Source organism: Podarcis melisellensis, assembly GCF_964234715.1.
Source record: "Podarcis melisellensis genome assembly, chromosome: 5".
NCBI classification, from domain to species: domain Eukaryota; kingdom Metazoa; phylum Chordata; class Lepidosauria; order Squamata; family Lacertidae; genus Podarcis; species Podarcis melisellensis.
The window spans coordinates 101,226,252-101,242,789 of NC_138537.1; positions in this window are offsets into that span (position 1 = coordinate 101,226,252).

Sequence of the window (16,538 nt, forward strand, 5' to 3'; positions counted from 1 at the left end):
AAGAATGCAAAAAAAATATGATAAAAAACCCAAAAGATGATGGCCATAAGCAACAATATAAAATGCTCCAAACACAATACTCAACATTAATAAGCCAAGAGGTAGAATGCGGAATAAAGTTAATGAAACAAAAGTTATTCGAGTCGGCAAATAAAATTGGAAAGCTCCTGGCGTGGCAACTGAGAAAAAGAAGAAAACTTAGCACCATAAACAAAATAAAAGTAGAAGAGCAAGTTCTGGAAGACCCTAAGGAAATAAAAAAGAATTTCTTTAAATTTTATGAGAACCTATATAAAAGAGAAGAAGAAGATTTAACGAGTATTATAAAATACTTAGAAGAAAACAGCCCCCAAAAAATAACAGAAGAAGAAAGAACCGCCTTAAATAGACCTATAAAAATAGAGGAGATTCGAGAGGCAATTAAGAGGATGAAATTAGGAAAAGCCCCAGGACCAGATGGGTTATCTGCCAAGTATTACAAGGTCCTAGAGGAATATATAACACCAGTACTATGTGATGTAATAAACGAGATTTAAGAGGAGGAAAAATGCCAGCATCTTGGAAAGAAGCCTACATCACGTTGATCCCGAAACCAGATTCAGACAAACTTAACATTAAGAATTACAGACCGATTTCTCTACTGAATAACGATTATAAAATATTTGCAGACATAATGGCACATAGACTTAAAAAGTGTTTAATTAACCTCATTCACAGTGACCAGGCCGGCTTTCTCCCCAATAGACAAATAAAAGACAACATCAGACATACAATAGACATCATCGAATATCTAGAATGTCACAACAAAGTTCCTGCCGCTTTAATGTTCGTTGATGCCGAGAAGGCCTTCGATAACGTTTCCTGGGGCTTCCTAATAAAATGCTTGGAAAAAACAGGGCTAGAGGGAACATTCCTAGAAGGAGTTAGAGCAATCTATACACAACAAAGAGCTAGATTAATTATAAATACCAACTTGACAGAACAATTTGAAATAGCAAAAGGTACTCGACAGGGGTGCCCTCTATCACCGCTGTTGTTTATCATGGTTTTAGAGACAATTACAAATAAGATAAGGAAAACCCCAGAGATCCGTGGTATAAAAATTGGAGTGAAAGAATATAAACTGAAAACATATTGTCAGGGGCTCAGGAGCAGAGGCACAGGAGAGGGAGGAAATGAAAAGCGAGGGGGAGGAATCCGAGGGGAGCGCAGGCGATGACAGTGGTCCGAGGAATTCCCTGAGTCTCTCCAGCGAATCGGAAGATTCACAGAAGGGGGCGCCGATGGCCAGGGCAAGGGGGGTGCCAAGGGGGATACCCCAGAAGGAAGGGGCCAGCGGGGACTCCCAGAGCAGCAGTTGGAAATCAGGACCAGCTTCCCCACCAGAGCGCAGTGGGGGGGAGGAGTCCCAGGTATCGGGATCAGGCTGCTCACCACCAGCGGGAGGAGATGAGTCAGGATTGACCACGCCTCCATCGGAGAGCGCGGAAACGGTCAAGAGGAAGGTTGCTGGCTGGGCGCGTGCGCCAAGTTCAAAAGTACAGGCGAGCGGCACAGCAGGTAGCCTGGATAGGGAACCAGGTCCTAAAGCCCGTCGGAAGGAGGGACAAGAGTCAGGGGGGTCAGCGTCAGAAGAGTCCAGAAAGGAGGAAACCCCAGGGGGCAGACGGACCCAGAGGAGGAAAGAACAACGGAAGAGGTGGAGTAAGGCTAGAGTCTTAAACTGGTGTATAGGGGGCAGGGACTCAGACGGAGCTTCGCCGGTCTAGGTTCTAAGACGTAGAGCTGCACGCTGCAGCTTGGAAATGGAAACTGAACTTCAATAAAGACTTTTGTACATTATCACAGACTAGCGTTGGTCCTCTGTGAGCTGGGACCTAGAGGCAGCTCTGACACATATGCAGATGATCTTATGTTGTCATTGGAAGAACCAAAGGAGAGTATCGGCAATGTTTTAAAATTACTAGAAGAATTTGGAAAATTATCGGGATTTAAACTGAGCAGAGAAAAAACCAAAATAATGACTAAAAATATGAAAGAAGATACAAAAAACGAGCTTGAAAGACAAACTGGAATTAAAATAACTAAAAAAGTAAAATACCTTGGAATCTGGATAACTATGAAAAATATAAATTTGATTGAAAATAATTATAAGAAAACATGGAAAGAAATAATGAAGGACTTGGATACATGGAACAGATTACATCTCTCGTGGTTGGGCAGAATGGCGGCGATCAAAACAAGTTTATTACCTAAATTACTCTTCTTATTTCAGAACATCCCAATAATCAGGGGAACTTCAATATTTAAAGATTGGCAGAGATTACTTTCCAAATTTATCTGGCAGGGGAAAAGACCCAGAATCAAATTCAAACTGCTTACAGACCAAAGAGATGGGGGGGGTCTTGCGGTTCCAAATTTGAGGTTATACTATGAGGCCGCATGCCTCTGTTGGGTAAAAGACTGGATCTGTTAATGATAGCAGTCAGCGTCCCGTGCACAGCGGAAGGATGAGGAGTACGTACTACATACTCTATATTGCTTTATTTACAGTTCAAAGCTGGTATGTTACAGAAAAACATCTTGCCTCTGCCGGAGCACAAAATGCAACCTCTCTCCTCTAAAGCACGGAGAGAATCCAAAGTGAAACTGCAAAGAACAGTGAAAAACAGGAAACCAGTGTACGTCACATCCAGTCTCCTTTCCCGTGAGAAACCCAACAGTGCATTTACTGTGGAATTTAAACAACCTGTCTCGTGACAAGCACTTCGCTGCACAGAGAAGAAAGCAGAAACCAACATCCTCCCCCTTTCTGTGAACATCTCTGGGCAGCGTGTTCGTACAATATCAGTACAAACCCAACTTCTGCACATAGGTACAGTGTTGATCCCTTGATACAATTTTGGACAATACATTAGCAGGAATTTCATTACCTGGCATATAGGACACCGTTACGAGTCCCTTCTGAATACGTTCCCTAGCATGTTGCAACTTCAATTGCAAGTGCTTCGTGCTTTGCTTACAACCTTCAGAATTCAGCAAAGCCAAACATGCTTTGTTGTCCTGGTAAACCTGGATTGGACATTTGACAGGAATTTTCATGTCTTTGCACAATTGTAACAACCATTCACAATCCTTAAGTGAATAAGACAGTGCATTCAGTTCAGCTTCACAAGTACTTAAGCTAACTGTTGTTTGCTTCTTGCATGACCAATCAATGAAACCCTGATTGTACTTATAGCAAACTCCAGACGTACTTTTCCTGTCTGTAGTGTCACTTCCCAAACTTGCATCTGCAAATATCTCAAGACCACCAGACGTCTGATTGTTAAATCTCAGTCTGTAATGCATAGTGCCTTTCAAATAGCGCGCTATGCGTTTCAGAGCTTTCCAATCCTTAACAGTAGGATTGTTGACTTGTCTGCTTAGCAAGTTACAGCTAACAGCAATGTCTGGTCTTGAACATCTGGCAATGAAGTTTAGCTTGCCTAGCACACTTCTGTACAGTGTAGTGTCAGAAAATGCTTCTTCAGTGTCATCTACCTGATAACCTGTTGTCATCGGTGTGTCTACAGGGTTAGCATCCATCAGGTTTAGTTTGCTTAACACATCAGCAATTTTCCGTGACTGGTGTATTAGAATGTTACCATCTTGATCTCTTTCTATTTCCAGAGATAGGTAGTTGTTTACCTCACCAAGATCTTTCATGTCAAAGTGCTCTTTCAGTTGAGCTAGGGCGTTATTGTACATTGTGACATCTTTCCAAAAGAATAAAAGATCATCAACATAAAACAAACAATACAGTTTCTTTTGCCCCTCCTCTTTGACAAATACACATGGATCAGCTTTCCCTTGCTTAAAACCTAGAGAAAACAATACTTCAGTGAGTTTTGTGTGCCAACACCGTGCACTTTGTTTGAGACCATAAAGGGACTTTTTCAGAGCACAAACAAATCCCTGTTTTACCTGTACGCCATCAGGTGGAAGCATATAAAGTGATTCATTTAGAGATCCGTACAGAAAATCTGTATTCACATCATGGTGACTAATGTGTAGATTCTCCTCTGCAGCTAGCTTGAGCATAAGCCTAATGCTCTCATACCTCACTGTGGGTGAGTAGGTCTCGTGATAGTCTTCACTTGGTACCTGTGCAAAACCTCTGGCTACCAATCTGGCTTTGTGTCTGACTATCTTGCCATTTTGATCAGTCTTCGCTTTGAAGACCCATTTGCTTCCAAGCAGTTTCATTCCTGGAACTACTGGAACAAGGTCCCATGTTTTGTTCCTTTCCAAGGAATCAAGCTCAGCCTTCATGGCATTTAACCATGGCTCAGCTTCCCAGGTAGTGTGGTTGCTGACCTTGAGCCAGACATCCTGGAGAGTGAAGTCAAATGGGCCTTAGAAAGCACTGCAAATAACAAGGCCAGTGGAAGTGACGGTATTCCAGCTGAACTATTTAAAATTTTAAAAGATGATGCTGTTAAGGTGCTACACTCAATATGCCAGCAAGTTTGGAAAACTCAGCAGTGGCCAGAAGATTGGAGAAGATCAGTCTACATCCCAATCCCAAAGAAGGGCAGTGCCAAAGAATGCTCCAACTACCACACAATTGCACTCATTTCACACGCTAGCAAGGTTATGCTTAAAATTCTACAAGGAAGGCTCAAGCAGTATGTGGACCGAGAACTCCCAGAAGTGCAAGCTGGATTTCGAAGAGGCAGAGGAACCAGAGACCAAATTGCAAACATGCGCTGGATTATGGAGAAAGCTAGAGAGTTCCAAAAAGACATCTACTTCTGTTTCATTGACTATGCAAAAGCATTTGACTGTGTCGACCACGGCAAACTATGGCAAGTTCTTAAAGAAATGGGAGTGCCAGATCACCTCATCTGTCTCCTGAGAAATCTCTATGTGGGACAAGAAGCTACAGTTAGAACTGGATATGGAACAACTGATTGGTTCAAAATTGGGAAAGGAGTACGACAAGGCTGTATTTTGTCTCCCTGCTTATTTAACTTATATGCAGAATTCATCATGCGAAAGGCTGGGCTGGATGAATCCCTAGCCGGAATTAAGATTGCCGGAAGAAATATCAACAACCTCAGATATGCAGATGACACAACCTTGATGGCAGAAAGTGAGGAGGAATTAAAGGACCTTTTAATGAGGGTGAAAGAGGAGAGCGCAAAATATGGTCTGAAGCTCAACATCAAAAAAACCCAAGATCATGGCCACTGGTCCCATCACCTCCTGGCAAATAGAAGGGGAAGAAATGGAGGTAGTGAGAGATTTTACTTTCTTGGGCTCAATGATCACTGCAGATGGTGACAGCAGCCACGAAATTAAAAGACGCCTGCTTCTTGGGAGAAGGGCAATGACAGGCCTAGACAGCATCTTGAGAAGTAGAGACATCACCTTGCCAACAAAGGTTCGTATAGTTAAAGCTATGGTTTTCCCAGTAGTGATGTATGGAAGTGAGAGCTGGACCATAAAGAAGGCTGATCGCCGAATAATTGATGCTTTTGAATTATGGTGCTGGAGGAGACTCTTGAGAGTCCCATGGACTGCAAGAAGATCAAACCTCTCCATACTGAAGGAAATCAACCCTGAGTGCTCACTGGAAGGACAGATTGTGAAGCTGAGGCTCCAGTACTTTGGCCACCTCATGAGAAGAGAAGACTCCCTGGAGAAGACCCTGATGTTGGGAAAGATGGAGGGCACAAGGAGAAGGGGGCGACAGAGGACGAGATGGTTGGATAGTGTTTTCGAGGCTACCAGCATGAGTTTGACCAAACTGCGGGAGGCAGTAGAGGACAGAGGTGCCTGGCGTTCTCTGGTCCATGGGGTCACGAAGAGTCGGACACGACTAAACGACTAAACAACAACAACAACAGCTTCCTTTGAATCCAAATCCTGGATTTCTTGGAAACTTGAAGGTTCAAATACCTTCTTGGAGCTTTTAACAGCTGTTACTGCTATCTTAGCAAACTCATCAGCAAATCTCTTTGGAGGTCTGCCTTTTGTGGCTCTCTGTGACCTACGAATTAGCCTTAAGTCTTCAACACTCTCCTCTTCCTTCTTAGGAGAAAAACGACCTATTGTGAACAATGGTTCTTCCAATTCTTGATCAGAGCTTTCAGAGGGTCGCATAGAGGCTTTCGCACTCTTGAAATCCTCTGAATCACCCGATTCAGTTTCAGACTCAGAATCAGAACCTTCATCAGTGGGTGTGGGTTGTTGCGGTTGCTTTTGACTATCCTCAGTCTCATCACTATCATCAGGATAACATTGGAAAATTCCCACATTCTCCCCCCACTTGGCATTGTACTCAACACTTCTTGTGAGCTTAATTGTCTTAGAGTCAGTCATCATTATTCTGTAAGAACCTTTCTGATAACCTAGAAAGATACCATGCAATCCATGCTTGTCTAACTTGGAGTTTTGTGGTGAGTGAACCCACATGTCAGAACCAAAAATTTTCATGTGTTTGATGTATGGCTTCTTGCCAAACATCTTCTCATAGGGGGTACAACCAATCGCTGAAGATAACCTGCGATTGTAACTGTAAACAAAACACGAGAGAGATTCGGCCCAATAACTCTCTGGAAGGTTTGCATCATGCAGCAAGGTTTTTAACCCTTGAAGCAATGTCTGATTTGCCCATTCCGCAAGTCCATTCTGCCATGGCGAGCGAGGACTAGACAAATCGTGTTGAATTCCTTTCTCAGTCAGAAAAGCTTCAAACTGCTGAGAAGTGAATTCTCCCCCGCGATCACTGAAAAGAGTCTTTATCTTCTTACCATGCACATTTTCCAACCAAGCACAGAATTCCTTGAACCTTGGAAAAGCCTCTGATTTCTGCTTGAGATTGTACACATAAATATACCTGGAAAATGCATCAATGAGAACCATGAAGTACCTATTTCCACCCAAAGAGGGCGCTAGTGGTCCAACCAAATCAGCATAAACAACCTGGTATGGTTCTGTAGCTTGCCTACTAGACACCTTACCTTTCGCAGCCATTTTCACCTTGTTTGCTGCGCATGCCTTGCACTTCATGTGGTACCTGCAGGGTTTAATAGTCATACCTTCAACCAAGGCAGGCATTTTAGATACTGCCTCAAAATGCAAATGACCAAATTTTCTATGAAAATCGTGAATACATTCTGCATGCAAACTTTTGTTAGAACCTGCAATGCAACAAGTGTCATCCTGCACAACATCATCATAATACAAAACATACAAACGATCAACATATTCAGCATACAACACATAATCATTTTTCTTTGTGATGATGCACCTTTTGTTCTTAAAGGAAACGTCAATTTTCCGCTCATTCAGCTGTCCAACGCTGAGCAGATTATGTTTGGCATCCGGCACATAAAGCACATTCTGTATCGATAAGTCCAAACTGGGAAGAACAACAGCTCCGTAGCCTTTACTGGGAATTGTGTGGTCATCCACCTGGTGAATCGCACCTTCCTGCGGTGTAAAAGACACGAACAGTCTCTTATCGTTGCACATGTGGTGGGTCGCCGATGAATCAACAACGAAGAAAGATCTAGACGTCTTCTGGACCTCTGCAACCTTTGGAGTGAAGCGTGAGACCATTGCCTTGTGCTGCGTTGTCCTGGACACCGGACCTTTGCCTTTGCCTCGGCCTTTTCCACGCGATGAGCTTTCGCTGCGCTGCTCTGTCTTGGCCCTGGGATATCTGCATTCCCTCTTCATATGGCCTAGACGTCCACACGAGTAGCATTTCACTGCCTTCAAAGCTTTGGCGCCATCTGGTGGTTCCACTGCACTATGGGATGACGTCTGTGAAGTCTCCCACTTGCCCATGCAGCCAGCACCCCGGCGATCTGCTTCATTCTGAATCACGGCAGTAACATAGTCCACTGTCAGCTGAGCAGTTGGTTGTACAGCAATCTGAGTTGCAACAGACTCCCAACCTGAACCCAAAGATTGTAGTATCATGAAGGAATACACAGCCTCTGGAAAGTTGAGTCCTCTCTGTTGCAGCTCATGTCTCAGATTCTGCATCTCCATCAGATGTGTACGCACATCTCCACCTTCAGCAAGAGCCATATTATGCAGCTTGTTAAAGTAAAACATAGTGGATCCAGCTTCTGTCCTCAAGTGAGCCTCTCTCAAAGCGTCCCAAATTTCTCTGGCTGAGGTCTTATCACGCAATAGACAGAGCTCTTCTGGGGATACTATCAATGTAAGAGTTCCCCTTGCTTTGGAATCCTTAGCTTCCCATGCATCTGTAACTGGAGCTGGGGGGTTGTCTGTAATAACTTCAAACAGACCCTCTTTCCGCAGAATAGCCTCTGCATACAGAACCCAGTCCGTATAGTTTTTCTTATTGAGCTCAGGAATCCCACAAGCATCCTGAAGGGCCATCATGACTCTGGCATTCGCCATTTCTGCTGCGTTAAATCAGACTGCTTTATACAAGCTGTGTCTGTGCTGCTCTGCTTATCTGCAGCTGCTTCATTCCAAAAGCGCTTTTAAAAGTTACTTTCGATTTCCCCAGCATAGGAATTTATGCCTGTGCCCGGCAAAACGGCTTTAAAAGTTCAAAGTCCAGCCATAAAGCCATTAATTAGAAGCTGGCAGGCTGCCCGGAGCAGTAGCACATACCTCATCAATCATCTTTACACGCAGAGCAGATTCCGATCCGATCTGTCCCTCTGCATTCCGATCCTTTGCCGGCACTCCGATTCGACCTCTGGAGCCCATGACCATGTGACCTCGCTTTTCTGGGCCCAGAACCATGTGTTAATGATAGCAGTCAGCGTCCCGTGCACAGCGGAAGGATGAGGAGTACGTACTACATACTCTATATTGCTTTATTTACACTTCAAAGCTGGTATGTTACAGAAAAACATCTTGCCTCTGCCGGAGCAGAAAATGCAACCTCTCTCCTCTAAAGCACGGAGAGAATCCAAAGTGAAACTGCAAAGAACAGTGAAAAACAGGAAACCAGTGTACGTCACATCCAGTCTCCTTTCCCGTGAGAAACCCAACAGTGCATTTACTGTGGAATGTAAACAACCTGTCTCGTGACAAGCACTTCGCTGCACAGAGAAGAAAGCAGAAACCAACAGGATCGTCATTAAAAATAAAGATTTGTTAGACCTAGAGGGGTTTAACCTAAGGTTTGGTTGGCACGCTTACCTATGGCGAGACAAGGGAAGGGTTCATAAAGGTTTTTCTAACCATATCTTTAGAGGGCCACTATTGGAAGCGTGGGAAAGGAATAAAAAATTGTTGGAGCAGAAAACGCCCTGGTGGTTATCACCAATCGATATTTTAACAATTAAAAAATCAAATATGGAGGGAGAAAGATGGACATATGAGGATTTACTAACTAAAACAGAAGCCGGGTGGAGGATTAGACCATACGAAGAAATAAAAAATAAGTTGACCGGCTGGATCCAATACCACCAAATAAATTCAATGTGGATGGAAGATAAAAAGATTGGAATAAGTGAGAAAAAATCCAGATTCCAGATTGAAATAATAGAAAGTAAAATGAAATTATTATCAAAAATGTATAACCAGTTGCTCGAGTGGGACACCAAGGATGAGGAAGTAAAGGAGGTGATAGTGAAGTGGGCGGTAGATCTTGGGTACAATATAGAGTTTGACAAATGGAAGGCACTATGGTGTAAAGATATGAATTTTTCTGCATGCACGACACTCAAGGAAAATATGTACAAGATGATGTACAGATGGTACATAACGCCGATAAAATTGCATAAAATTTATAGAACGGGAGATAAATTGTGCTGGAAATGTAAGAATAAGGAGGGCGAATTCATTCACATGTGGTGGACGTGCGAGATTCTCAAAAAGTTTTGGGAATCCATCTATAATGAGCTAAAAAAAATTCTTAAATACACGTTTGCTAAAAAACCTGAAGCTTTCCTGCTGGGGATCATTGGTAAGGACATCAAAGAAGAAGATAGAACCTTTTTTCAATATGCAACAGTGGCCGCCAGAACCCTCATAGCACAGCACTGGAAAACATCAAAAATCCCAACACTATAGGAATGGCAATTAAAATTATCTGATTATTTAGAACTGGCAAAATTGACACAGAAAATAAGAAACCAACAAAGTACAAAATTTAGCAATGAATGGGATAAATTTAGGACATATATGGAAACAGAGACAAGGGGGAAAACAAAATGTTAATCAGTAATATATATGTATTCAAAAAATCACAGTAGGCACGAGATAACGCTTACTACGTAGTAAAAATTTTTATTTTGGAATAGATACAGCAGATAGATAATTAAGATAACATTATCCAAAATCGAGATAAAAGGAAGTCGATTAATGTTGTTGTAAAATCCCAGCTCCTCCCAGCTGTGTGTTGACTCTCAAGAATGTTGCCGGCGCCATCTTGCCTCTCCCTTTCGGATGCAGCCACATCTCGGCCCTTGCTTCCCACCCCAGCTCCACAAGCTTCTCAGAGTGCTAGCCAAGTGGCCTCTGGCCTTCTTGCACCCAGGACAACTGGCACTAGATGAGCATCCACATTCTCTGCCAAAAAAGCAAGTACACGCTTCTCAACTTCACTTTGCTCTGCAGCCCTTTCAGCCTCTGCTTTCCCAGCTGCCTTCTGTGGGGGGTGAACTACGTCCCACAGCTGCTCCCCCACTAGCAAAAGCTCCACTTGAAAGCTTCACTGCAGCCAATTTTGGCTACCCAGTTTCTGACATGGCAGTTTAAACTCAAAGCCATGTTCTCGGGGCTGAGCCATTGTCTCCCTTCTGTTGGCCTTTGCAAAAGTACTCACTCAGCAGCCAAACCGGGCACTCTGGACAACGTGGCTCTCAGCTCCCTCTCCGTCAGCCTCCTCCGATCTGCCCTCTGCTCTCTTTGAAGCCTTGGCAGTCACTCAAGCTGACGTTCAGTCTTTTGAAGTCTTCCAAAGCCCTTTCTCACATGCTTTGCGTCGACCCATAACCTGTTCGATAAATTTATTGCTTTATTGTTTGGTGCCCAGCCACGCTCACCTGCGAGTCTCTGCAGCTTCTGTTTACGCAGTGTGGCTTTGGAGCGGTCGTAAAGCAATTAGCAGAATTACACAGCGTCTGTGTGTGAAAGGGCAGTAAAAAACGTTTCTTCTATCCTAATACCTCTTTATTGGGAAACAAAACAGCGTATTTACAATCCATAATAGCCATCAGTCTGTAGCTGCATTTTCTCTGCATCCTTCTCTCAGCTTGCAGCTATGCAACAAAACTGCTTTCGCTTTCCACTCAGCTCACAGCATTCCAAGCTGCTTTTGTCACATCCTGGCGTACTTCCCTTCTACGCGCCTCCTCTCAAGCTTGAGGCACAGAAGGTTAACCCTTCACTACACCCAACAAAAAACATACAGGCACCCTGGCCAAAATTAAAATAAAACGCACAGCCACCAAGGCAGAGGCCGGGGAAGGAAAGTGAGGAGACAAGGGAGATAGAAAGACGGCACTCACACTCAGACCTCGCTGGTGGTGGAGAGACCATGGCAAAGGAACAAGCTGCAGCTTAAGAAAGGTAATTCACACTTAAACCGCCCAAACAAATCCAGCACCAGGAGTGGGGGGAAATAAAAGGTTAAATGTAGGTTTTTACACAGAAAAGAGGACATAGCAAGACAGCAAGGCAAACTTGGGTGCCTAGGTTTTTAAAAGCAGTAAAGCAATGAGCGCACGCAAGCCTCCTAAATTGAAAAAGGCAAGCCAGGAACCAGACAGCCTCCACACACACAAACACCCCCTGACTCCAAACTTTGTGGCTGAGCTCTTCCCTGCGATGACTTTCCCTGCAATCGCGACGAGACGACGGAGAGAAGAATGAGGCCTAGGAGGAGCTGGCGCCGCAGCAAAAGGCTGCTGTAAACGCCCCCTCGGAGGCACCTGGTTGGGTGCGTGCTGAGGGGCGTGGGCGCCAGCCAGGTGAGAGGAGGAGGCAGGGGCTAACGCCCCCTGCTAGGGGCGGAGCTCGGGCTCCCGCCCACAACCACTCCCCTCTCTTCCAGGGAGGAGAGTCTTTGTTGACAAGTGTAAGAGCTGCCTCCAGGTCCCAGCTCACAGAGGACCAACGCCAGCCGGTGGTAATGTACAAAAGTCTTTATTGAAGTTCAGTTTCCATTTACAAGCCGCAGCGTGCAGCTCTACGTCCGGCGAAGCTCCGTCTGAGTCTCCGCCCCTGTACACCAGTTTAAGACTCTAGCCTTACTCCACCTCTTCCGTTGTTCTTTCCTCCTCTGGGTCCTTCTGGGTCCCCGGGGACACGAAGAGACGCTTGAGTTTCTGGAATGACTGCTCCGCCTGCTCCGTCCAGATGAACTTCTTCTTGGAGCTGAGAGTGTCGGTAATGGCCGCCGTCTGCATAGCGAACCCCTTGATGAACTTGCGATAAAAGTTGGCGAAGCCGACGAACTTCTGGACCTCCTTCCGATTACGCAGGCTTCACCACAGCAGCTAGAATTTTTCTTTCAAGGTTAGTTAAAAGTTAATTTAGTAACTTTCAGTTTTAAACTAATTTTTAAAAAGAATTTCCAGTCCAACACTGAGCGGACCTTGGCGCTGTCCATGGCGAGCCCCTTGTCGGACAACTTGTAGCCCAGAAAATCCACCTCCGTCATGTCGAACTGGCACTTCTCCAGTTTGGCGTAAAGTCTGTGCTCCCGTAGTCTCTGCAGAACTTCCTTGACGTCCCTCTCGTGAGCCTCCTGCGAGTCTGAGAATATCAGGATGTCGTCCAGGAAGCAGACGCACTTCTTGTAGAGGAGTCCCGCTAACACGTGATGCATGAAGGCTTGGAAACAGTGGGAGCCATTTTGTAATCCAAACGGCATAACTCTGTATTCATAGGTGCCCAGGGCCGTCTTCCACTCGTCGCCGTCCCGTATGCGAATAAGGTTGTACGCCCCTCGCAGATCCAACTTGGTGAAAACGCGTCCTTTTCTCACCGTCGCGAGCAGGTCATCTATTTTGGGCATGGGGAAGGCCGTGGGCTTGGTTTTCGAATTTAAAATTCTATAATCCACCACAAGCCTCTTTTGGGGCGTGTCTTTTTTCTTCACGAAGAATACGGGACTGCCCCCCACTGCTTTGGACTCCCGGATGAAACCGCGCTTCAGGTTGTGATCTATGAACTCCCTGAGTTCCTGCAATTCGTCTTCAGACATGGAATACAGTTTCCCGGTCGGCAGCGTCGCCCCCGGCAGGAGGTCAATCTTGCAGTCATAGGCCCTGTGGGGAGGTAGCTTGTCCGCTTCCTTCTCGCAGAAAACCTCCAAAAACGCTGCATACTTGTGGGGCACTGCTTGCAGCGTGCCTAATCGTAGCTGCGGGTCATCCTCTTCCCCTTCCGGGCTAGGCAGAATGCAGTGTTCTGCGCAGTAGGAGGAGCCGAAAGTCAGTTGGCACTGGTACCATGCCAATGCCGGGCTGTGCCTGTGCAGCCAACTCATGCCCAATACTACAGGTGTGTCCGACAGGTGGGTGACATTGAAGCTGATGACTTCCCTGCTGAGGAAGGGGGCGTCCCCGTCCTCAGCATCACGGGATTCCCCCTCTGATTCGAAGACGCTTCAAGTCAGAGGGGGAATCCCGTGATGCTGAGGACACACCTGCTGACCACAGTGAGTCAGAGGAAACACCTGAGTTTGTACCCAGGCGGTCCAGTCGCACAACAAAGGGTATTCCACCTGAGAGGTACCAGGCCACAGGTGCGTGGGTAAGTTTCGCACAGTGCGATTCTGAGAGTTGTGAGGTTGTTCCACAGTTGCCTAACAGGAACGCCAGGAGAGGGCACAAGGCATTGGGGGAGGATGTTTCACAGGTCTTGTCAGAACGCGACGCAAGAGGGGGTGTAGAGATTCAGAACTTAACTGGTTAAGTGTTCTGAGGAGTGCGTCACATTCTGACGTCAGCTTCTAGAAGCTGGGAGGAGTCAACCCCTTTCTCTGGGTCTTTGAGAGAGAAAGACGTGGCTTTGCTATGGCTGAGAGAAGTCCTGGATTCTGTTGATGAAATGTTTCAATAAACAACTGTAAATGGACTTAAGTGCTCTCTGAGTTTATCTGAAGCTAGGCGACAGTCTTTTACCGCTGTGTTTTACTCTGCACGACGTGACCAGGAGGGTAGCAGAGGTGCGCAGTTCGTGAGGAAGAGTGCCGGACCGTGGTGAAGGGCTAATTGGCTATCGTAAACCAATTAGACGGTCACGTCTTCAATCAATCAATATTGCACATTCCCTGTGATTTCCAATTTACATCACCATCGGCGGCATTTGCTTGACCACCTGCCCCCCCCAGCAATTCCCTTCCATCCACCGTGACAACTTTCAGGGGCAGCGTGGCTGGCAGGAGCGCTGTGCTGTGTTGCTTGATGAAATCCAGTCCTATAAAGTCTGCATTACTACCAGAGTCAATGGTAATGGGCACTTCCATAGTGAGTCCATTGGGAAGCTGGAGCGATGCAGTGAGTTGCACCACTGGTTTGGGCGGGAGTGGGTCTGTGGGCTGCAAAATTTCTGGGGACTGCTTCACTGACTCGTCTGGCTGGGCCCCAGTGCCTCTGCTCCAGCCAGACTCCGTCGTTTCCCTGCTGTGGTTCTCTCTGCTGAGTTGCTTCTGTTACTGTTGCGGAGGCTGCAGTGTGCTTGTGGAGCCTCTGGGGACACTCTTTCGCCATGTGCTGAGCACTGTCGCAGATGTAACACTTCCTGTTCCCTCTAGGAGGCTTCGCTTTGACTGCTCCCGGTGTTAGGGCTCTGGTTGCTGACTGAGCCCTGGCGCCTCCAATCTCCATCGGTTCCTCTCCCCCTCCCAGCGGAGGCGTGGATTGAGCGCGCGCTGCATCCCTGGGAAAGAAGGGAGGTGCTCTCGCTTGCGTGCGTCCCCAACGCCCTTCGTCTTTGCTCCATGGACGTTCTTCCAGACGCACCCCAACCGTCAGCGCCCTCTGGACAACTTCCTGAGTGCTCTGGGGTCTTTCCCCCCTTGCAATTTCGTCTTTCACAGCTCCATTCAACCCTTCCCAGAAAAGGTCTCTGACTGCAGCTGAATCTTTCTCCCATCCCAGCGCATTGACCAATGCAAAAAGGCGGGAATGATACTGCCTTACAGTGGCTCTCCCTTGTTTCAGTCCATGTATCTCTTTTCTGGCGATATCTACGTCTATTGTTGATAAAAAACACGCATCCATCACTTTAATGAAGGCATGCGCACTTTGGAGCGCCGGATCCTTATCTCTCCACAGATTGCGCAGCCACGCTTTAGCTTCTCCATGTAAATGAGTTAATATAAACCCCACCTTCTCCTGCTCATCTCTAAAGTCTTTCTCCAGCAACTGCAGCGCAAACACCACATCTGCTCGGAAGTTAGGGTACTGCTGCAGACTCCCATCGAAATGAGACACAAGGCTGCCTCCTCTCTTTCCCAGCCCAATCCCCTCTGGTCTGGCTCCCGGTAGCCTCTGCTTAGTCAACATTTCCAACCTGGTTTGCAGATCCCTGCAGGCGGCAGCTGCTTCGTCTTCCCTCTTCCTGGATGCTAGTATCTCCGCGTTAAGTTGCGTCACTGCATTTTGCAGGGCTGCCATTTGGTCTTCGGTAGTCATCTTGTCCTGCTTTTGTGAGCTCGCGAAGCACCAATCTTCGCCCCTCGCTGCGTCCACTCACGTTGCGAGGTTTTTGACTGAGACGGAGCTTACTGTCAGAGCTGCCTCCAGGTCCCAGCTCACAGAGGACCAACGCCAGCCGGTGGTAATGTACAAAAGTCTTTATTGAAGTTCAGTTTCCATTTACAAGCCGCAGCGTGCAGCTCTACGTCTTAGAACCTAGACCGGAGAACCTAGTCTCCACCCCCTGTACACCAGTTTAAGACTCTAGCCTTACTCCACCTCTTCCGTTGTTCTTTCCTCCTCTGGGTCCTTCTGCCCCCGGGGTCTTCTCCTTTCTGGACTCTTCTGACGCTGACCCCCCTGACTCTTGTCCCTCCTCCGGCGGGCTTTAGGACCTGGCTCCTCATCCGGGCTACCTGCTGTGCCGCTCGCCTGTACATTTGAACTTGGCGCGCGTGCCCAGCCTCCAACTTTCCTCTCGACCGTTTCCGCGCTCTCCGATGGAGGCGTGGTCAATCCTGACCCATCTCCTCCCGCTGGTGGTGAGCAGCCTGATCCCGATACCTGGGACTCCTCCCCCCCACTGCGCTCTGGTGGGGAAGCTGGTCCTGATTTCCAACTGCTGCTCTGGGAGTCCCCGCTGGCCCCTTCTTCTTGGGGTGTCCCCCTAGGCACCCCCCTTGCTCTGACCATGGGCGCCCCCTTCTGTGAATCTTCCGATTCGCTGGATAGAGTCCGGGAATTCCTCGGACCACTGTCATCGCTTACGCTCCCTTCGGATTCCTCCCCCTCGCTCTCCATTTCCTCCCTCTCCTGTGCCTCTGCTCCTGAGCCCCTGACAACAAGGCAAATGACTTAAAACACCAGCTCAGCTATAGTTTTACCCTGTAGCAATGGGCA